Source organism: Ranitomeya variabilis, chromosome 7 (genome assembly GCF_051348905.1).
Source record: "Ranitomeya variabilis isolate aRanVar5 chromosome 7, aRanVar5.hap1, whole genome shotgun sequence".
Classification (NCBI taxonomy): Eukaryota; Metazoa; Chordata; class Amphibia; order Anura; family Dendrobatidae; genus Ranitomeya; species Ranitomeya variabilis.
Genome location: NC_135238.1, coordinates 206,316,605 through 206,337,749, shown reverse-complemented (window position 1 = coordinate 206,337,749; position 21,145 = coordinate 206,316,605). Strand labels below are relative to the sequence as shown.

The window sequence follows — 21,145 nt, the reverse complement described above, 5'->3', positions numbered from 1 at the left end:
TTTTTTGCAGGCGCTGAAGTATGGTATGTATGGTTAAATTAATAATAATAAAATACTTTTTTCTCGCTGTGTCTTTATTTTGTTTTTAACTCTTTCACTACTCTAGGATTAATAATGGATAGGCGTCCTATTGACGCCTCTCCATTATTAACCCGACTTAATGTCACCTTACAATAGCAAGGTGACATTAACCCCTTATTACCCCATATCCCAACGCTACTCGGGAGTGGGAAGAGAGAGGCTAAGCACCGGAATTGGCGCATCTTACAGATGCGCCATTTATAGGGCGGCTGCGGGCTGGTATTTGCAGCCAGGAGGGGCCAATATCCATGGTCCCTCTCTAGGCTATGAATATCAGCCCGCAGCTGTCTGCGTAGCCTTTCTGGCTATAAATTATAGGGGGACCCCAACGTCATTTTTTTGGGGGGGTCCCCCTATTTTTATAGCCAGTAAAGGCTAAATATACAGCTGCGGGCTGATATTAATAGCCTGGAAAGATCTATGGGTATTAACCCCTTCCCATGCTACAAACATTGGTCCCCCAGTCGCTGGCTTTCCCTCACTGGCGCCATTTTTTTCATTTTTTTTTTTAAATTAAACATATTTCTTTCAAGGCCAGGGTCCCACTTGCGAGAAACTCACACGAGTCTCTCGCCTCAATACCCTTCACTATCGCCGGCACTCGGGACCGGAGCGTTCAGCTACATAGAAATACATGCAGCCGCACACTCCGGTCCCGAGTGCCGGCGGCAGTGCCGGATATTGAAGTGCGAGACTCATGCGAGTTTCTTGCAAGTGTGACCCCGGCCTAACGCAGATTTTGTGTGTGTGTCTTTATTTAAGGCCGTTATCACACATGCGAGAAACTCGGACGAGTCTCGCATCTTCATACCCGACACTGTCGCCGGCACTCAGGAGTGGAGCATGCGGATGCATAGAAATGCATGCAACAGCACGCTCTGCTCCCGAGTGCCGTCAGCAGTGCCGGGTATTAAGATGTGAGGCTCGTCCGAGTTTCTCGCATGTGTGATCCCGGCCTAACTCTTTATATACCATTTTATTATATTTATTACTAAACATTGGGCTTGGTATTATCTATCTATCTATAGATATATCTATTATCTATCTATCTATAGATCTATCTATCTATTATCTATCATCTATCTATCTCTGTGTGTAAACATTATTCTTCAATGGATTATGTAAATGAAGAGGTTGGACAAGAAATGACATCACAATTTTTTTTGGGGTATATCTTTATGTAGCTTAGGCTGTGTTTCCACGGTTAGGAAACGCTGCGGGTTTGACGCTGCGTAGAGCAGCAGCATCAAACCCGCAGCGTCCAGATGTTACAGCATAGTGTAGGGGATTTCATGAAATCCTGTCTCCACTATGCGTTAAAACACGCAGGCGGCAGACCTGCGTAAACGGACATGCAGCGCGTCTTTTCAGCACACAGCATAAGGGTATGTTTCCACGGTCATGATTTGCTCAGGATTTGATGCAGCTAAAATCTGCACCAAATCTGCACCTGAGGTCACTGGCAGGTCACCTGTGTTTTTGATGCCCTTTTAATGCATTTTTTTGATGCGGATTTGTGTGTTTTTGCAAACCAAATAAAGATACACCAAAAAAAAGAATTGTGATGTCATTTCTTGTCCAACCTCTTAATTTACATACTCCATTGAAGAATAATGTTTACACACACAGATAGATAGATATGATAGATGGATACAATAGATAGATACGATAGACATCTATCATATCTATCTATCGATCTATCTATAGTATTTATCTATTATTTATCAATCGATATATCTATTATCTTCCGATATATCTATCTATGAATATATCTATCGATATATAGATACATCGATAGATAGATAATAGATAGATACGATAGATAGATACGATAAATGGATCACACATGCGAGAAACTCGGACGAGTCTCGCATCTTAATACCCGGCACTGCCGCCGACACTTGGGACCGGAGTGCCGGAGTGTGCGGCTGCATGTATTTCTATGCAGCTGAATGCTCGGGTCCCGAGTGCCCACGGCAGTATTGACCTCGGCCTTAATTCAATGTTTAATTTAAAAAAAAAATTAGAAAAAAATGGTGCCATAGAGGGAAAGCCAGCGACTGTGGGCCCGATGTTTGTAGCCTGGGAAGGGATTAATACCCATGGAGCTTCCAGGCTATGAATATCAGCCCGCAGCTGTCTGCGTAGCCTTTACTGGCTATAAATATAGGGGACTGTAAAGCTGTAGTAGCATCGTATGCAGTGAAGAAGCAGTGACCCACAAATTCAAACACAAAAGTCTCTTTTAATGTGTTTCTTCACAGCATTAAAGTCCAGTTCACATAAATGCATATAACTTCAGTGATCAGTTTACACCAGTTCAATACAATACATTTCACATGGCTTTAGATTTGCGGTCCCTAAACAGGCCAGACTTCCCTTGTCCAGTTTCCCTGGGCGACCGCACGCCATCTCAGACTCTATACGTCTCCATACACACAGCCTCATATGTTGCAGACACTACTCACGCCAGCCCTCCTCTGACTAGTTCCCGTGGGTGTCCTGCATCGCTGTATCACAGTCTCTGTACTCGCTCAGCGCACTGCACTCTTTATCCTCTGGAGTGCAGCCGCGTACAAATAAGACAAAGTTTCTTACAGACTCTTTACTCACACAGTCGTACACAGTTCAGGATATCCTCCGGATAGCAGCCGGGCACCATATCCACCTGTTTGCAATCGTTGCACATGCTAGTCCTCTTTCGGGCACAGGACGTCCACCTCCGGGCACAGAACATCCACCTCCGGGCACAGGTCTGTCCACATCCGACTCCTACGGGCACAGGACAACCACCTCCGGGCACAGGACTGTCAACCTCCGGGCACAGGACTGTCCACATCCGAGACCAGTACCATGGACGACTTGCATCTCTGTGTACGCTGCGGGTGCCAGGCTATTCAGCTGCCCTGGGTGCTGGCTCTGCTGGCCTCCATGCACTCTGCAGACCAGCACACACCAGACTGACACTGACGTGCACCTCACACACCTGGCCTCACCTGGCCAGACGCCTGACACGGCCTGACACACCCAAACCCCTTACTGCAGGGCTTTTAAACACACACAAACCTGTGGCCTTCAGCCACCTGGAAAACCCAGACCGGAAATCCATGACTCTCATGCACACCTATGGACTTCATCCGTCTGCATGCACATTCTGGGGAGAACAAACAGCGCCCCCTAGCTGTATCAGAGGCCACAGCCTCACAGGGACCCCAAAAAAATGACGTGGGGTCACCCTATAATTTATAGCTAGAAAGGCTAAGCATACAGCTGCGGGCTGATATTCATAGCCTAGAGAGGGACCATGGATATTGGCCCCTCCTGGCTGCAAATACCAGCCTGCAGCCGCCCCATAAATGGCGCATCTGTAAGATGCGCCAATTCCGGTGCTTAGCCTCTCTCTTCCCACTCTCAAGTAGCGATGGGATATGGGGTAATAAGGGGTTAATGTCACCTTGCTAATGTAAGGTGACATTAAGCCTGATTAATAATGGAGAGATGTCAATAAGACACCTATCCATTATTAATCCAATATTATTAAAGGGTTAAAAAAACACACACACATTATGAATAAAGTATTTTAATGAAATAAAGACACATGGTGTTGTAATAGTTTATTAAACGCTCAATCCAATTGAAGACCCTGGTCACCTGAAGCAAAGTTAAAATAAAAAAACAACAATATCCCATACCTCTCCGGCGTTACAGTCAAGTCCCACGATGTAAATCCATCAGAAGGGGTTAAATAATTTTACAAGCAGAAGCTTGTAAAATGCAGCTATCCCTGCCTGTAAAAGCTGGGGAATGAAATGAAAGCAGGGGATCATAGCTACCTAGACTTGCGGTATTGCGCCCCCTGCTGGCATAAACTCATATGAACTCGAGCGTAGGAAATTTTCTGAATATTTTCTCACGCTCGAGTTCATATGCGTTTATGCCAGCAGGGGACGCAGCATGGCAAGTCTACGATGCTACGTTCCCCTGCTTCCCTTTCATTCCCCAGAATTTACAGGCAGGGGCTGCTGCATTTGCAGGCTTCTGCTTGTAAAATTATTTCACCACTTCTGATGGATTTACATCGTGGGACTTGACTGTAACGCCGGAGAGGTATGGGATATTGTTGTTTTTTTATTTCAACTTTGTTTCAGGTGACAAGGGTCTTCAAATGGATTGAGCATTTAATAAACTATTACAACACCATGTGTCTTTATTTCATAAAAATACTTTTTTCCTAATGTGTGTGTATTTAATCCTTTATTAATATTGGATTAATAATGGATAGGTGTCTTATTGATACCTCTCCATTATTAACCAGTCTTAATGTCACCTCACAATAGCAAGGTGACATTTAACCCTTTATTACCCCATATGCCACTGCTACAGGGGAGTGGGAAGATAGAGGCTAAGTGCCAGAATAGGCACATCTTACAGATGTGCCTTTTCTGGGGTGGCTGGGGGCAGATGTTTTTAGCCGGGGGGGCAATTACCATGGTCCCTCTCTAGGCTATTAATATCTGTCCTCAGTCACTGGCTTTACCACTCTGGCGGAGAAAATTGCGCGGGAGCCCATGCCAGTTTTTTCCTTGATTCAACCCTTTATTTTAACAGCTAGAGCCCCCAAATTTTGCACACAGACACTTCTAACATTAGTAGTGAGGGATATGTAAAAAAATAAGGGATATGATATGGTTTACTGTATGTAATCATGTCTCATATCCTGTCGGGTTTGGGAAGGAGATAGCAAAAGCCGGCAAATGAATTACCGGCTTTTCTGCTATCTAGCGCTATATGAAATATAAATATATGTATATATATATGTCTCAATTACATACCGTATTTTCCGGCGTATAAGACGACTTTTTAACCCCTCAAAATCTTCTTAAAAGTCGGGGGTCGTCTTATACGCCGGGTACAGATAAAATGTGCATATGGTGGGTGGGGGAGTGGTCCCGATGACTAAGACAGGGGGCGTCTCACAGTAAAGTGTGAGTGGAGTATATCCCCCTATTACCTCATTGCGGCAGTGTGGGGGTCTCTGTGCTGGGAGCGGCAGCTCCTCTTCGTGCCGTGGGTGCTCCGTGCTGTGGGGCGGCTGCGCATCTTCGTGCCGTGGGTGCTGTAGGGCGGCGGCGGCGACGCATCTTCTTGCAGCGTCGGGGCTTCTCCGGCATCTCCTCCAGGCCCGGAGGCACCGCCAGTCCCATTGCTTTGATGCGGTGGCCTCCAGGAAAATGGCCGCTGCTCAGATTCAGATCTCGTCTCCCGAGGTCTCGGGAGATGAGATCTGAATCTGAGCATGCGCCGCCCCCAGCGGCCATTTTCCCGGAGGCCACCGCATCGCAGCCTCCGGGAAAATGGCTGCTGCTCAGATTCAGATCTCGTCTTCCGGGGCTGCCGGACTGCATCCGGGCCTGGAGGAGATACCGGAGAAGCCCCGACGCTGCAAGAAGATGCGCCGCCGCCCCACAGCACCCACGGCACAGAGCACCCACGGCACAGAGCACCCACGGCACGAAGAGGAGCTGCCGCTCCCAGCACAGAGACCCCCACGCTGCCGCATTGAGGTAATAGGGGGATATACTCCACTCACACTTTACTGTGAGATGCCCCCTGTCTTAGTCATCGGGACCACTCCCCACGCCAAAAGGCACATATTCACCGGCCCTATAAGATGACATACGGCGTATAAGAAGACCCCCGACTTTTAAGAAGATTTTATATTTTAACTGGAAAAGTTGGGGGGTCGTCTTATACGCCCAGTCGTCTTATATGCCGGAAAATACGGTATATATATCTATATATAGATATATATATACACTGTGTTCCAAATTATTATGCACATAGAGTTTAGGAGTGATAAGGTTAGAATTTTTTTGTTTGTCATTTAAACTCATTGATGGTGATGTGTGTCAGGGCTCTTTATACCACTGAAAGCAATTGCAGATACCTGTGCAAATTAGTTTGGCAGGTGTGTCCAAATAAAGGCAAGACTACTTACCGTATATACTCGAGTATAAGCCGAGATTTTCAGCCCAAATTTTTGGGCTGAAAGTGCCCTCTCGGCTTATACTCGAGTCACGGTCGGCGGGTGAGGGGGAGAGGGCGCTGAGGCATACTTACCTGCTTCCGGGGCTCCCGGCGCTCCCCCTGCCCGTCCCACGGTCTCCGGGTGCCGCAGCTCTTCCCCTGTTCAGCGGTCACGTGGGACCGCTCATTAGAGAAATGAATATGGACTCCACTCCCATAGGGGCGGAGCCGCCTATTCATTTCTCTAATCAGCGGTGCCGGTGACCGCTGACAGAGGAAGAGGCTGCGGCACCCGGAGACCAGCTGTCCGGGGGAAGGAGCGGGACGCCGGGAGCAGGTAAGTATTACATATTCACCTGTCCGCGTTCCACACGCCGAGCGCCGCTCAGTCTTCCCGGCGTCTCTCCGCACTGACTGTTCAGGTCAGAGGGCGCGATGACGCATATAGTGTGTGCGCCGCCCTCTGCCTGATCAGTCAGTGCGGAGAGACGCCGGGACGGGACGTGAGGAGCTGCAAGCAAGAGAGGTGAGTATGTGTTTTATTATTTTTATTGCAGCAGCAGCACAGCTTTCTATGGTACAGCTATGGGGCAATAATGAACAGTGCAGAGCACTATATGGCACAGCTATGGGGCAATTATGAATGGTGCGGAGCACTATATGGCACAGCTATGGGGCAATTATGAACGGTGCAGAGCACTATATGGCACAGCTATGGGGCAATTATGAACGGTGCAGAGCACTATATGGCACAGCTATGGGGCAATAATGAACGGTGCAGAGCACTATATGGCACAGCTTTCTATGGTACAGCTATGGAGCAATAATGAATGGTGCAGAGCACTATATGGTACAGCTATGGGGCAATTATGAACGGTGCAGAACACTATATGGCACAGCTATGGGGCAATTATGAACGGTGCAGAGCACTATATGGCACAGCTATGGGGCAATACTGAACGGTGCAGAGCACTATATGGCACAGCTATGGGGCAATTATGAATGGTGCAGAGCACTATATGGCACAGCTATGGGGCAATTATGAACGGTGCAGAGCTCTATATGGCACAGCTATGGGGCAATTATGAACGGTGCGGAGCACGATATGGCACAGCTATGGGGCAATTATGAACGGTGCAGAGCACTATATGGCACAGCTATGGGGCAATTATGAACGGTGCAGAGCACTATATGGCACAGCTATGGGGCAATTATGAACGGTGCAGAGCACTATATGGCACAGCTATGGGGCAATTATGAACGGTGCAGAGCACTATATGGCACAGCTATGGGGCAATTATGAACGGTGCAGAGCACTATATGGCACAGCTATGGGGCAATAATGAATGGTGCAGAGCACTATATGGCACAGCTACGGGGCCATAATGAACGGTATGGAGCATCTATTTTTATTTTTGAAATTCACCGGTAGCTGCTGCATTTTCCACCCTAGGCTTATACTCGAGTCAATAAGTTTTCCCAGTTTTATATGGCAAAATTAGGGGGGTCGGCTTATACTCGGGTCGGCTTATACTCGAGTATATACGGTAAGAAGGCTGTTCCACATTATTAGATAAAGAAAAAACCTAGCACTCAACTTGATGCGTGTGTGAACTTTTATTTGTAGTACCCAATATAAACGTTTCGGTCCCACATATGGACCTTCATCAGTTACGTACTATGGTGAGGCCTGGGCATAAGAGACAAAAATGTCTCAGGGCACACATACATGCAGCGTCTTATCTGAGCGCTGAACTGGTGAGAATGCTGATGGCGGCCAGACGTGATGTGCCGTGGTCAGACGCGGTTTCCGCCGCTGCGGAAACCGCGTCTGACCACGGCACATCACGTCTGGCCGCCATCAGCATTCTCACCAGTTCAGCGCTCAGATAAGACGCTGCATGTATGTGTGCCCTGAGACATTTTTGTCTCTTATGCCCAGGCCTCACCATAGTACGTAACTGATGAAGGTCCATATGTGGGACCGAAACGTTTATATTGGGTACTACAAATAAAAGTTCACACACGCATCAAGTTGAGTGCTAGGTTTTTTCTTTATCTGATTTAAGGTGTGGGAACCTACCTTAGCACCAGTCATCCAGTAGTGCACACGTTTTTTTCAATTGTTCCACATTATTAATCAGCCTACATTTTTTGCCAAAATGGGAAAGAAAAAGGATGTGTCGGCTGCTGAGAAGCAACAAATTGTGGAGTATTTAGGTCAAGGCAAGACTACAATCAACATTGCCAAGACACTTCATCGTGATCATCGCACAATCAAGAAGTATGTAGCTGATTCCCAGCACACACGTGTGCGTGCTGATAAGGAAAAATTGAGGACTCTTTCCAACAGGCAATTGCGTAAGGTTAAAAGAGCAGCTGCAAAAATGCCTTGTCATAGCAGCAGACAAGTTTTTGAAGCTGCTGGTGCCTCCAACGTCCCCAGAACAACAAGGGTCCTTCAGAGGTTTGCTGTTATGATCCTTAGTGGTTGAGGATCACAAATTACTCCAGCTAAGTAACAAACATAGGACAAGCTCTAGGGAGGTGGCAAACTGGACTGACCGCAAATCTGAACCTATCCAAACACACTAGAAGTAGCCGGTGAACGTGCCTAAAAATCCTAGATGTCTCGAGCCAGCTTGAGGAACTAACTACCCCTAGAGAGAAAGAAAGACCTCTCTTGCCTCCAGAGAAATAATCCCCAAAGATATAGAAGCCCCCAACAAATAATAACAGTGAAGTAAGAGGAAGGCACATACACAGGGGTGAAAGCAGATTCAGTGTCATGGTTCCCAATGGCAGGGACTCAGGCAAAAACGGACTAGCTCTAGGAATGATGGAATCTCAGATGACCGCGACGCTGAACCTAACACGCAACTAATAGTAGCCAGGGGGTGTGCCTACGATTATCCCTAGACACCTCGCACCAGCCGGAGATCTAGTCACCCCCTAGTAGAGGAATACACAGACCTGGCTTGCCTCCAGGGAAACCCCAAAAGTAATAGTAGCCCCCCACATATAATAACGGTTAGGTAAGAGGAAAACACGTACGCAGTATGAATATAGATTCAGCAAAGAGAGGCCCTCTGACTAGATAGCAGAAAATACAAAAGAGGACTTCGCGGTCACCTCAAAACCCTAAACAGCCATCCTGAAATTACTTTAACTCCGTTATCAACTCATGACACCGGAGTAGTAATTTCAGATCACTAGAGCTTCCAGCAGCAAGAGAAATATAAATGCATGCTGGACAAACAAACACAAAAAATGCCAAAGATCCAACTTAGCTGAATTGCAGACTTGGAGCAGGTAGCAAGCAACAGAGGTGCTCTGGTAACATTGATTGCCGGCACTAGAATGACTGAGAAGCCAGACTAAATAGGAAACTCCCAGTTTCCTGATGGGAACAGGTGCAAGACAAAAGTCAGCCAGTACCACCAGTAACCACAAGAGGGAGCCCAAAAACAGAATTCACAACAGTACCCCCCCCTTAAGGAGGGGGCACCGAACCCTCATGAGAACCACCAGGGCGATCTGGATGCGCCCTATGAAAGGCGCGAACCAAATCAGAGGCTTGAACATCGGAGGCAGTCACCCAAGAATTATCCTCCTGACCGTATCCCTTCCATTTAACCAAATATTGAAGTCTCCGTCTGGAAACGCGAGAGTCCAAAATCTTCTCCACAACATACTCCAATTCACCCTCCACCAGCACAGGAGCAGGAGGCTCAACAGAAGGAACAACCGGTACCTCGTACCTCCGCAACAACGACCGATGGAAGACATTATGAATGGTGAAAGATGCTGGTAGGTCCAAACGAAAAGATACAGGATTAAGAATCTCCAAAATCTTATAAGGACCTATGAACCGAGGTTTAAACTTAGGAGAAGAGACCTTCATAGGGACAAAACGAGAAGATAACCACACCAAGTCCCCAACGCGGAGATGATGACCCACACGACGATGACGATTAGCAAACTGCTGAGTCTTCTCCTGAGACAACTTCAAATTGTCCACCACATGACTCCAAATCCGGTGCAGTCTATCCACCACCGTGTCCACTCCAGGGCAATCCGAAGATCCCACCTGGCCAGATGAAAAACGAGGGTGAAACCCTGAATTGCAAAAGAAAGGAGAAACCAGAGTGGCAGAACTGGCCCGATTATTGAGGGTAAACTCTGCCAACGGCAAAAAGGCGACCCAATCATCCTGATCAGCAGACACAAAACACCTCAAATAAGTTTTCAAGGTCTGATTAGTTCGCTCCGTCTGGCCATTAGTCTGAGGATGGAATGCAGACGAAAAAGACAAATCAATGCCCATCCTGGCACAGAACGCTCGCCAGAACCTAGACACAAATTGAGACCCCCTGTCAGAAACGATGTTTTCCGGGATACCATGTAAACGAACCACATTCTGAAAAAATAAAGGAACCAACTCAGATGAAGAAGGCAATTTGGGCAAGGGTACCAAATGAACCATCTTAGAAAAACGGTCACACACCACCCAAATGACGGACATTTTCTGAGAAACCGGGAGGTCCGAGATAAAGTCCATAGAGATGTGCGTCCACGGCCTCTTCGGAATAGGCAAGGACAACAACAATCCACTAGCCCGAGAACAGCAAGGCTTGGCCCGAGCACAAACATCACAAGACTGTACAAAGGCACGCACATCCCGAGACAGGGAAGGCCACCAGAAGGACCTGGCCACCAAATCTCTGGTACCAAAAATTCCAGGGTGACCTGCCAACACAGAAGAATGAACCTCCGAGATGACTCTACTGGTCCATTCATCTGGAACAAACAGTCTCCCAGGCGGACAACGATCAGGCCTATCAGTCTGAAACTCCTGCAAAGCACGTCGCAAGTCTGGGGAGACAGCAGACAAAATCACCCCATCCTTAAGGATACCCGTAGGCTCAGAATCACCAGAGGAGTCAGGCTCAAAACTCCTAGAAAGGGCATCTGCCTTCACATTTTTTGAACCCGGCAAGTATGAAACCACAAAATTAAACCGGGAGAAAAACAACGACCAGCGCGCCTGTCTAGGATTCAGACGCCTGGCAGACTCAAGGTAAATCAGATTCTTGTGATCAGTCAAGACCACCACCTGATGTCTAGCACCCTCAAGCCAATGACGCCACTCCTCAAATGCCCACTTCATAGCCAAGAGCTCCCGATTACCGACATCATAATTTCGCTCGGCGGGCGAAAACTTTCGAGAGAAGAATGCACATGGTTTCATCACTGAGCAATCGGGACTTCTCTGCGACAAAACCGCCCCCGCTCCAATCTCGGAAGCATCAACCTCGACCTGGAAGGGGAGAGAGACATCTGGCTGACATAAGACTAGAGCTGAAGAAAACCGGAGCTTCAGCTCCCGAAAGGCCTCCACGGCCGCAGGAGACCAATTAGTCAGATCAGAACCCTTCTTGGTCAAATCCGTCAAAGGTTTAACCACGCTAGAAAAATTAGCGATGAAACGACGGTAAAAATTAGCAAAACCCAAGAGCTTCTGAAGACTCTTAACAGACGTGGGCTGAGTCCAGTCATGAATAGCCTGGACCTTGACTGGGTCCATCTCCACAGTAGAAGGAGAAAAAATAAAACCCAAAAAGGAGACCTTCTGTACTCCGAAGAGGCATTTTGAGCCCTTCACAAATAAAGCATTAGCACGCAGGACCTGAAACACCATCCTGACCTGCTTCACATGGGACTCCCAATCATCAGAAAAGACCAAAATGTCATCCAGATAAACAATCATAAATTTATCCAGATATTCTCGGAAGATGTCATGCATGAAGGACTGAAACACAGAAGGAGCATTAGAGAGTCCAAAAGGCATCACTAAGTACTCAAAATGGCCTTCGGGCGTATTAAATGCTGTTTTCCATTCATCTCCCTGCTTAATGCGCACAAGGTTATACGCACCACGGAGATCTATCTTGGTGAACCAACTGGCACCCTTAATCCGAGCAAACAAATCAGACAATAGTGGCAAAGGATACTGAAATTTGACTGTAATTTTATTCAGAAGACGATAATCTATACAAGGTCTCAAAGAACCGTCCTTCTTGGCCACAGAAAAGAATCCTGCACCAAGAGGGGAGGAGGACGGGCGAATATGTCCCTTCTCCAAAGACTCCTTTATATAACTCCGCATCGCGGCATGCTCTGGTATAGACAAATTAAAAAGTCGTCCCTTAGGGAATTTACTACCAGGAATTAAATTTATAGCACAGTCACAATCCCTATGAGGGGGCAGGGCACTGGACCTGGGCTCATCAAATACATCCTGGTAGTCAGACAAAAACTCAGGGACCTCAGAAGGAGTGGAAGAAGCAATAGACACCAACGGAGTATCGCCATGAATTCCCTGACAACCCCAACTTGACACAGACATAGCTTTCCAATCTAAAACTTGATTATGAGCTTGCAGCCATGGCAGACCCAAAACGACAACATCATGCAAATTATGCAGAACAAGAAAGCGAATCACCTCCTGGTGTACGGGAGTCATGCACATGGTCATTTGCGTCCAATACTGAGGCTTATTCTCAGCCAATGGCGTAGCATCAATTCCCCTCAGAGGAATAGGAAATTCCAAAGGCCCCAGGACAAAACCACAGCGCCTGGCAAACGACAAATCCATAAGATTCAGGGCAGCACCCGAATCCACAAAAGCCATAACCGGGTAGGACGACAAAGAACAAATCAAAGTAACAGACAAAATAAATTTAGGCTGTATAGTACCAATGGTGACAGGTTTAGCGATTTTTTTTTAAGCGTTTAGAGCATGCTGAGATAACATGAGTAGAATCACCACAGTAAAAGCACAACCCATTTTGACGTCTATGACTTTGTCGCTCAATTCTGGTCAGAGTTCGGTCACATTGCATAGACTCAGGTCTCTGTCCAGAAAATGCTGCCAAAGGATGAGCAGATTTGCGCTCCCGCAAACGCCGATCAACCTGAATGGCTAAAGCCATAGAATCACTCAGACTTGTAGAGGTGGGAAACCCCACCATAACATTCTTAACGGCCTCAGAAAGACCTTCTCTGAAATTTGCAGCCAGGGCACACTCATTCCATTGAGTAAGCACTGACCATTTCCGAAATTTCTGACAATACACCTCTGCTTCATCCTGACCCTGAGAGATAGCCAGCAACGCTTTTTCTGCCTGATTCTCAAGATTAGGCTCCTCATAAAGCAGTCCAAGAGCCAGAAAAAATGCATCTACATTAAGCAATGCAGGATCTCCTGGTGCCAGAGAGAAGGCCCAATCTTGAAGGTCGCCACGCAACAAGGAGATAACAATTTTAACTTGCTGAGCGGAATCACCAGAGGAACGAGGTCTCAGAGATAGAAATAACTTACAATTATTCTTAAAATTTAGAAACCTAGATCTATCTCCAGAAAACAATTCAGGAATGGGTATCTTTGGTTCTGACATAGGGCTATGAATAACAAAATCCTGAATACTTTGCACCCGTGCAGTAAGATGATCCACACTAGAAGTCAGAGTCTGAACATTCATGTCTGCAGCTGAGCTCAAAACCACCCAGAGTTCAAGGGGATGAAAGAAGCTAAACAGACTGCAGCAAAGGAAAAGCGGGAAGGGAAAAAAAAAAAATGTACTCAGGTCTTCTTTTTATCCCACTTCTGCAATGCATTAAACACTTTTTGGCCTGCTATACTGTTATGATCCTTAGTGGTTGAGGATCACAAATTACTCCAGCTAAGTAACAAACATAGGACAAGCTCTAGGGAGGTGGCAAACTGGACTGACCGCAAATCTGAACCTATCCAAACACACTAGAAGTAGCCGGTGAACGTGCCTAAAAATCCTAGATGTCTCGAGCCAGCCTGAGGAACTAACTACCCCTAGAGAGAAAGAAAGACCTCTCTTGCCTCCAGAGAAATAATCCCCAAAGATATAGAAGCCCCCAACAAATAATAACGGTGAAGTAAGAAGAAGGCACATACACAGGGGTGAAAGCAGATTCAGCAAATGAGGCCCACTAATACTAGATAGCAGAAAATAGAAAAGGGAATCTATGCGGTCAGTAAAAAACCCTTACAAAATATCCACTCTGAGATTTCAAGAACCCCCACACCAACTAACGGTGTGGGGGGAGAAACTCAGTCCCCTAGAGCAACCAGCAAGCGAGGAAATCACATTTTAGCGAGCTGGACTAAAAACATAATGAACGCTGATAATCAAAAAATGATCAAACAAAAACTTAGCTTGTCTTGGAGAGACTGGGAGCAAGGTAGACACAAGGAATCTGAAGAGCACTGAATACATTGGTAGCAGGCAAGGAACTGAGTATCCAGGTGAGCTAAATAGGAAACCAACCAGGATAACGAACCAGCTGATGCTGCAACCTGCAGAAAGACAACACTACACAGTACCGCTTGTGACCACTAGAGGGAGCCCAAAAATAGAGTTCACAACAGTTTGCAGCTGTGTGTAAGCCATCCTGTCGACCACCTCTATCCACTGCAACAAGCAGAAACGGCTCCAGTGGGCCAAACGATACATGAACACTGACTTCATTAAAAGCCATCTTTCAAATGTATAACTCCCCCACTGCAAAAATAAGGGTAAATGGAGACCTTTCCGACCCCTTCGAAATTAAAAACGGTACGCGACAGGGTTGTCCACTGTCACCGACACTGTTCGTTCTATCGATTGAAACCCTAAGATATTGCAGGAGTTTGTGTTGAGGGATCATCACATACCGTAGCGGCCTTCGCCGATGACTTACTGTTAACGTTAACTAACCCCGACAAGGAGATTCCAGTGGTACTGGGTCTGTTTGAGAAGTTTGGGACTTTATCAAATTTGAAAATCAATTTAGACAAATCGGAAGCTTTGAGCATAAATGTAGATCAAAAAATCATTCGGGGCATTAAATCCAAACTACCATTAAAATGGAACTCGAAGTTCATTAGATATTTAGGAATAAAATTAAGTCCTCACTGGCACTCACTGTTTTCACTTAATTATACCCCACTACTTAACAATACCTTAGAATTAATGAAGTCATGGAGTGCCCCTTAGGTCTCGTGGATAGTTAGAAAAAATCTTTTGAAGGGCTTTATTCTTCCCAAATTTAGTTATATCTCTAGAATGTTACCAATAAATGTCCCTGCGACGTTTTTCTCAAAAATCCGTTCGATTTTCGGGAAGTATATCTGGAGGGGTTCTAGACCCAGGCTCAATTATGCAACACTTTCACTTCCCAAATCTAGGGGAGGTATGGGGGCCCCGGACCCTCAAAAATATCACAACGCGGCAACATTATCCTTGATGGTGGATTGGGGGAGAAGAGATGCCCAGAAACTCTGGACACAAATTGCGGACACCACAATCCCAGTCCCTCTGCATGTTGTAATGCATGCTTCCAAAGAGTTTACTAGTGGACTAAAAATCCAAAATGCAATATCCAAAAATATTATCAGAACATGGTTAAGACACTCACAATCGCTAATGCCTCTGCCGTCCCCACTGATCAGAGTAACTGATCTACCAGGGCTCCACATGAAAGACTTACCAAATAGAAATTTAGACCCTCTACACAAGATTAGAGACAATTTGGAATATATAATGGTTGATGGCACTATACTCCCACTCCTAGAACTTCAAACAAAATTCCCCCAACTCCAGTTAAATTTCCTTCATCACAAAAGGCTTAAAAATGCAATAAATTGTTACCTTAGGGTAGGACACCTTCAGAGAATTGACAATGTTTGAGAAACTTTTAGTTCATAAGAACCCACCAAAGGGCGTCCTGACCAAAATGTATCAGACCATTGTGATTAACAATACCCCACTTAAAGGGAACCTGTCACCTGAATTTGGCGGGACCAGTTTTGGGTCATATGGGCGGGGTTTTTGGGTGTTTGATTCACCCTTTCCTTACTTGCTGGCTGCATGCTGGCCGCAATATTGGATTGAAGTTCATTCTCTGTCCTCCGGAGTACACGCCAGCGCAAGGCAATATTGCCTTGTGCAGGCATGTACTACGGAGGACAGAGAATGAACTTCAATCCAATATTGCAGCCAGCATGCAGCCAGCGGGACAGGAAAGGGTGAATCAAACACCCAAAAACCCCGCCCATATGACCCAAAACTGGTCCCGCCAAATTCAGGTGACAGGTTCCCTTTAAACGAGCTTACATACATAACTGGGAAAAAGACCTTGATACTGAATTTCAAGACTGGGAGGTAGATCAAATTTACAAAAATTCGCATGGCCCATCTAGTTGTATAAGAGTACAGGAAAATTCGTATAAAATAGTCACTAGATGGTACACTATCCCAACTCTATCTCATCTTTGGTATCCTAATTCTTCACCAACCTGTTGGAGATGTACTAAAGACGTTGGTACTTTTCTGCATATGTGGTGGTCTTGTGAAATACTACAAACTTTTTGGAAAGAAGTATTAAAACATATAACTAAAATATGCAGATTACTACATCCACCCTCCCTGACACTCATTTTTTTAAACTGGAAGGGGGACAACTCGAAATATAAAAATAAATCCCTGTTGGCTTTCCTTCTATCAGCAGCTAAGCTTCTTATCCCAGTCCACTGGTTGACTAAAAACTGCCCGAGCATTTCGGATTGGGTCAACAAAGTGGACCAGTTATACTATATAGAAGAAATTTCTGCTTTCACTTTTTTTCTCACAAGAGAAATTCCACACAACATGGGTCCCCTGGAAATCTTTCAGATCTAGTGATGAGTATTTGGCTCTCATTAACAATTAGAAATCTCTTTAGAGGTTTGGATCTCTTCCTAATCCAGAAAGGAACGTGTCGATGTCCCCCCTCTAAATCCCTTGCACCTATTTTACGATAAGCCGAACCCTCCCCTTCTAGTGAATCTATCCCCTACCCCCTTTCTCCTCTTCTTTCTTTCTTTCTATTTACAGTATGTGTGTATTGGTTAAATGTCGCATTAATGTGGAGTTGTTTTTGGTTTCTGATCTAGCCTTCGGGAAGTCACAAGACTTCAAATCTGAACTTTCTTAATGATTGCATCTTACTGTAATCTTATGTTTATCCACATGTTTATCTACATGTTCATCACTAATGTTACATGTTATTATTGAACTAGCCTTCCCGAGGTTGGGTTATATGTCATACTGATGTATCTCAAATCCACATGTTACCATTTACCTATCTGTTATTTGTGTAAAACTAATAAAAAGAAACTTAAAACAAACGAAGACTGACTTCCAAACTGTTTTGTTCACCGATGAGTGCCGCGCAACGCTCGATGGTCCAGATGGATGGAGTGGAGGATGGCTGGTTGATGGACACCCCATGAAAACACGGCTAAGGCGCCAACAAGGAGGTGGAGTAATGTTTTGGGCTGGAATCATGGGGAGAGAGATTGTCGGCCCCTTTATGATCCCTGAAGGGGTAAAGATGAACTCCATAATCTATGTGGAGTTTCTAAAACAACACTTCCTGCCATGGTTCAAGAGGAAGAACCGTGCTTTCCGCAGCAAGATCATTTTCATGCATGATAATGCACCGTCTCATGCTGCAAAAAACACATCTGCATCTCTGGCTGCTATGGGCATAAAAGAGGACAAACTTATGGTGTGGCCACCATCTTCCCCTGACCTCAACCCCATTGAGAACCTCTGGAGCATCATCAAAAGGAATGTCTATGATGGCGGGAGGCAGTTCACATCTAAGCAACAGCTCTGGGAGGGTATTCTGTCCACATGCTAAACAATTGAAGCAGAAACCATCCAAAAACTGACAAATTCAATGGACGAGAGAGTTCAGAAGCTTTTTTTGAACAAGGGGTCCTATGTGCAAATGGAATATCACCTAGAATAAAGTTTTCACTTGAAAACTGTTTGATTTCATTTTGTAATAAGCTGATAATGCTTATAACTTCACAATTGACCTTTTTTTGTTCAAAATAAAAAAAAAAGGTTGAAAACTCTGCTGTGCATAATAATTTGGAACATGCATTTTGAGTGTTTATTTTTTTTTTTTTTAAAGATACTGTTTTCATAGGGAGTTTGTTCCAAAACATTGCAATTATACTAGAATAGTAGATGACTGGAAAATAACAATGACTGCAATTCAGATAGCTAATTTAGAGAAAATATGAGGAAATATTATTTGCATAATAATTTGGAACACAGTGTATATATAGACTGTATATATGTTATAAGGAATATTTGAGGCCATGGAACCATTCTATGTCCATTTTGCAAGCCGTCGAGAAAATTTCGCCATACGGATGCCACACGGATGGCACACGGATAATTGTAGGAGAAAAAATTGCATCCTCGCATTGAATACGGATCACTGTTCAGGAAATTTTCTGCTTATCTCGGCCATCAAAAACGGACTGTATTTTTATATGTTGTGTGTGACTCCGGCCTAACTCCCAAACTGATTGCATTGTTTACTGACAAGGTATAAAACATTTTGAAAACACACCTAATACATTATTAACGACATTTTACCATGTTTATTTTCACACATGGAAATAAGTGATTTTTCCTTTTCGCTTCTGAACTATACAGAGTTCTGATATTTTATTTCAGATTATGTGCAGAACTTGAACTTGTTTCATTTGACTACTTGTGGTTCAAGGTAAGCTGATTCTGTGAATAATTAATGTCTTACTGGATGTAGTTGACAACATTCTGGCCATGAAGTACATTTTGATGATAGTTCTAGCAAGTTACTGGTGAAACTCTTCCAAGGTTCTGTTAACATACAAAAATAAGCGATTTACGTGAATAACTTCTGAACTACACATAGTTGATAATTTTTTTGGCAAATATTGTTCAGGACATTGAGCTGGTCATTTTGAGTACTAGTGGTCTAGAGTACCTGTTTTCAAATTGAATTTACGTACGATTGAGTGCGTTTGATTATGTGCGGCATAAGCGATTTACGTGAATAACCCAGGACCACAAGTAGTCAAAATAAACATCTCAAAGTCCTGATCAAAATTTTACCCAAACAATATCCACTCTATGTATAATTAACCATACATAAAAATCGAATAGCTAACTAATAACTAATAGCTAACTGCCATACATGAAAATCGAATAGCTAATAACTAATAGCTAACTGCAGACTAACTTGAGTCCGGTGAGTCCAGGCTGGAACTTCAGACTTAAATAAGTTGTCCACTACAATAATTTTTTTTTTTCATAAATCTTGCAATTATGTGCTACTGAAAACATCCACTGTCTTTATTTTAGCAATATTACCTTTTATCATGCTGTAGCAGCACATCTTCAGTGCTGGATCTAGCTCTCATGGGGTTAATCGACAACTTCCTTTCTCCTGAGTTATTGTGCTCTAATACTACAAGTTCCATAATGCATTGCACTGCCACTAAGCAGGAACCTCCTCTAGCTTCAAAAAGATTTGTGATGTCATTTCTGTCCAACCTCCTCTTTTACATTTGTCCAAAGCACACTCCATTACACACAGATGTCTCTCTCTAACATCATGTCCTCCCTCTATCTGAAACTGAACCTGTCAAAAACTGAACTCCTCGTGTTCTCTCCCTCTACTAACCTACCTTTGCCTGACATTGCCATCTCCGTGTGCGGTTCCACCATTACTCCAAAGCAACATGCCCGCTGCCTTGGGGTCATCCTTGATTCCGAGCTTTCATTCACCCCCCACATCCGATCACTGGCTCGCTCTTCCTATCTGCATCTCAAAAACATTTCTAGAATTCGCCCTTTTCTTACTTTCGACTCTGCAAAAACTCTTACTGTCTCACTTATTCATTCTCGTCTGGACTATTGTAACTCTCTACTAATCGGCCTCCCTCTTACCAAACTCTCCCCGCTCCAATCTGTCCTGAATGCTGCTGCCAGGATCATATGCCTCACCAACCATTACACCGATGCCTCTACCTTGTGCCAGTCATTACACTGGCTACCCATCCACTTCAGAATCCAGTACAAAACTACTACCCTCATCCACAAAGCACTCCATGGCTCAGCACCACCCTACATCTCCTCTCTGGTCTCAGTCTACCACCCTACCCGTGCCCTCCGCTCCGCTAATGACCTCAGGTTAGCATCCTCAATAATCAGAACCTCCCATTCCCGTCTCCAAGACTTTACACGTGCTACGCCGATTCTTTGGAATGCACTACCCAGGTTAATACGATTAATCCCCAATCCCCACAGTTTTAAGCGTGCCCTAAAAACGCATTTGTTCAGACTGGCCTACCGCCTCAACGCATTAACCTAACTATCCCTGTGTGGCCTAAAAAAAAAAATAAATAAATAAATAAATAAATAAAAAAAAACATAATCAGGTTCCTCGCATCATGTTCTCATACGCTTTATGCAGTCAATAGCCCTCTGTGTCTGTACTGCTACATACTTAGGCTGTTAACTGGTTCATGCAGCTTTACATGAACACCTGAGCCTTACACTATGGCTGGTCCAAATAACTAAAGCAATTGTTACCATCCACCTCTCGTGTCTCCCCTTTTCCTCATAGTTTGTAAGCTTGTGAGCAGGGCCCTCACTCCTCCTGGTATCTGTTTTGAACTGTGATTTTTGTTATGCTGTAATGTCTACTGTCTGTACAAGTCCCCTCTACAAGTTGTAAAGCGCTGCGGAATATGTTGGCGCTATATAAATAAAAATTATTATTATAGATAGATAGATAGATAGATAGATAGATAGATAGATACAGAGATATAGGATGGATAGATAGATACATACAGATATATCTATATATCTATGTCTATTTCCATAGATATGTCCATATCCATGTTTCTAAACCCCCTTCACCCCTGGAGCTTTTTTCGTTTATCTCTCCCCTTCTTTCCAGAGCCATAATGTTTCCATCAATATGGCCATGTGAGGGCTTATCTTTTGCGGGACAAGTTCTACTTTTGAACGACACCATTGGTTTTACCATGTCGTGTAACAGAAAATTTGAAAAAAAGTCAAAGTGCGATGAAATTGCAAAAAAAGTGCAATCCCACACTTGTTTTTTG

At 44.7% G+C, this 21,145-nt stretch overlaps 1 protein-coding gene across 1 annotated transcript in view; it reads right to left on the bottom strand.

The window, feature by feature from the left end:
• The window catches only part of LOC143784474 (FAST kinase domain-containing protein 1, mitochondrial-like), an 88,200-nt gene that overhangs the window by 48,310 nt on the left and 18,745 nt on the right, over window positions 1-21,145 (bottom strand). The window contains exon 2 of the mRNA XM_077272764.1: window positions 18,787-18,869. The gene's annotated coding sequence lies outside the window, so the exon portion shown is untranslated. The remainder of the gene's footprint in view (window positions 1-18,786; window positions 18,870-21,145) is intronic.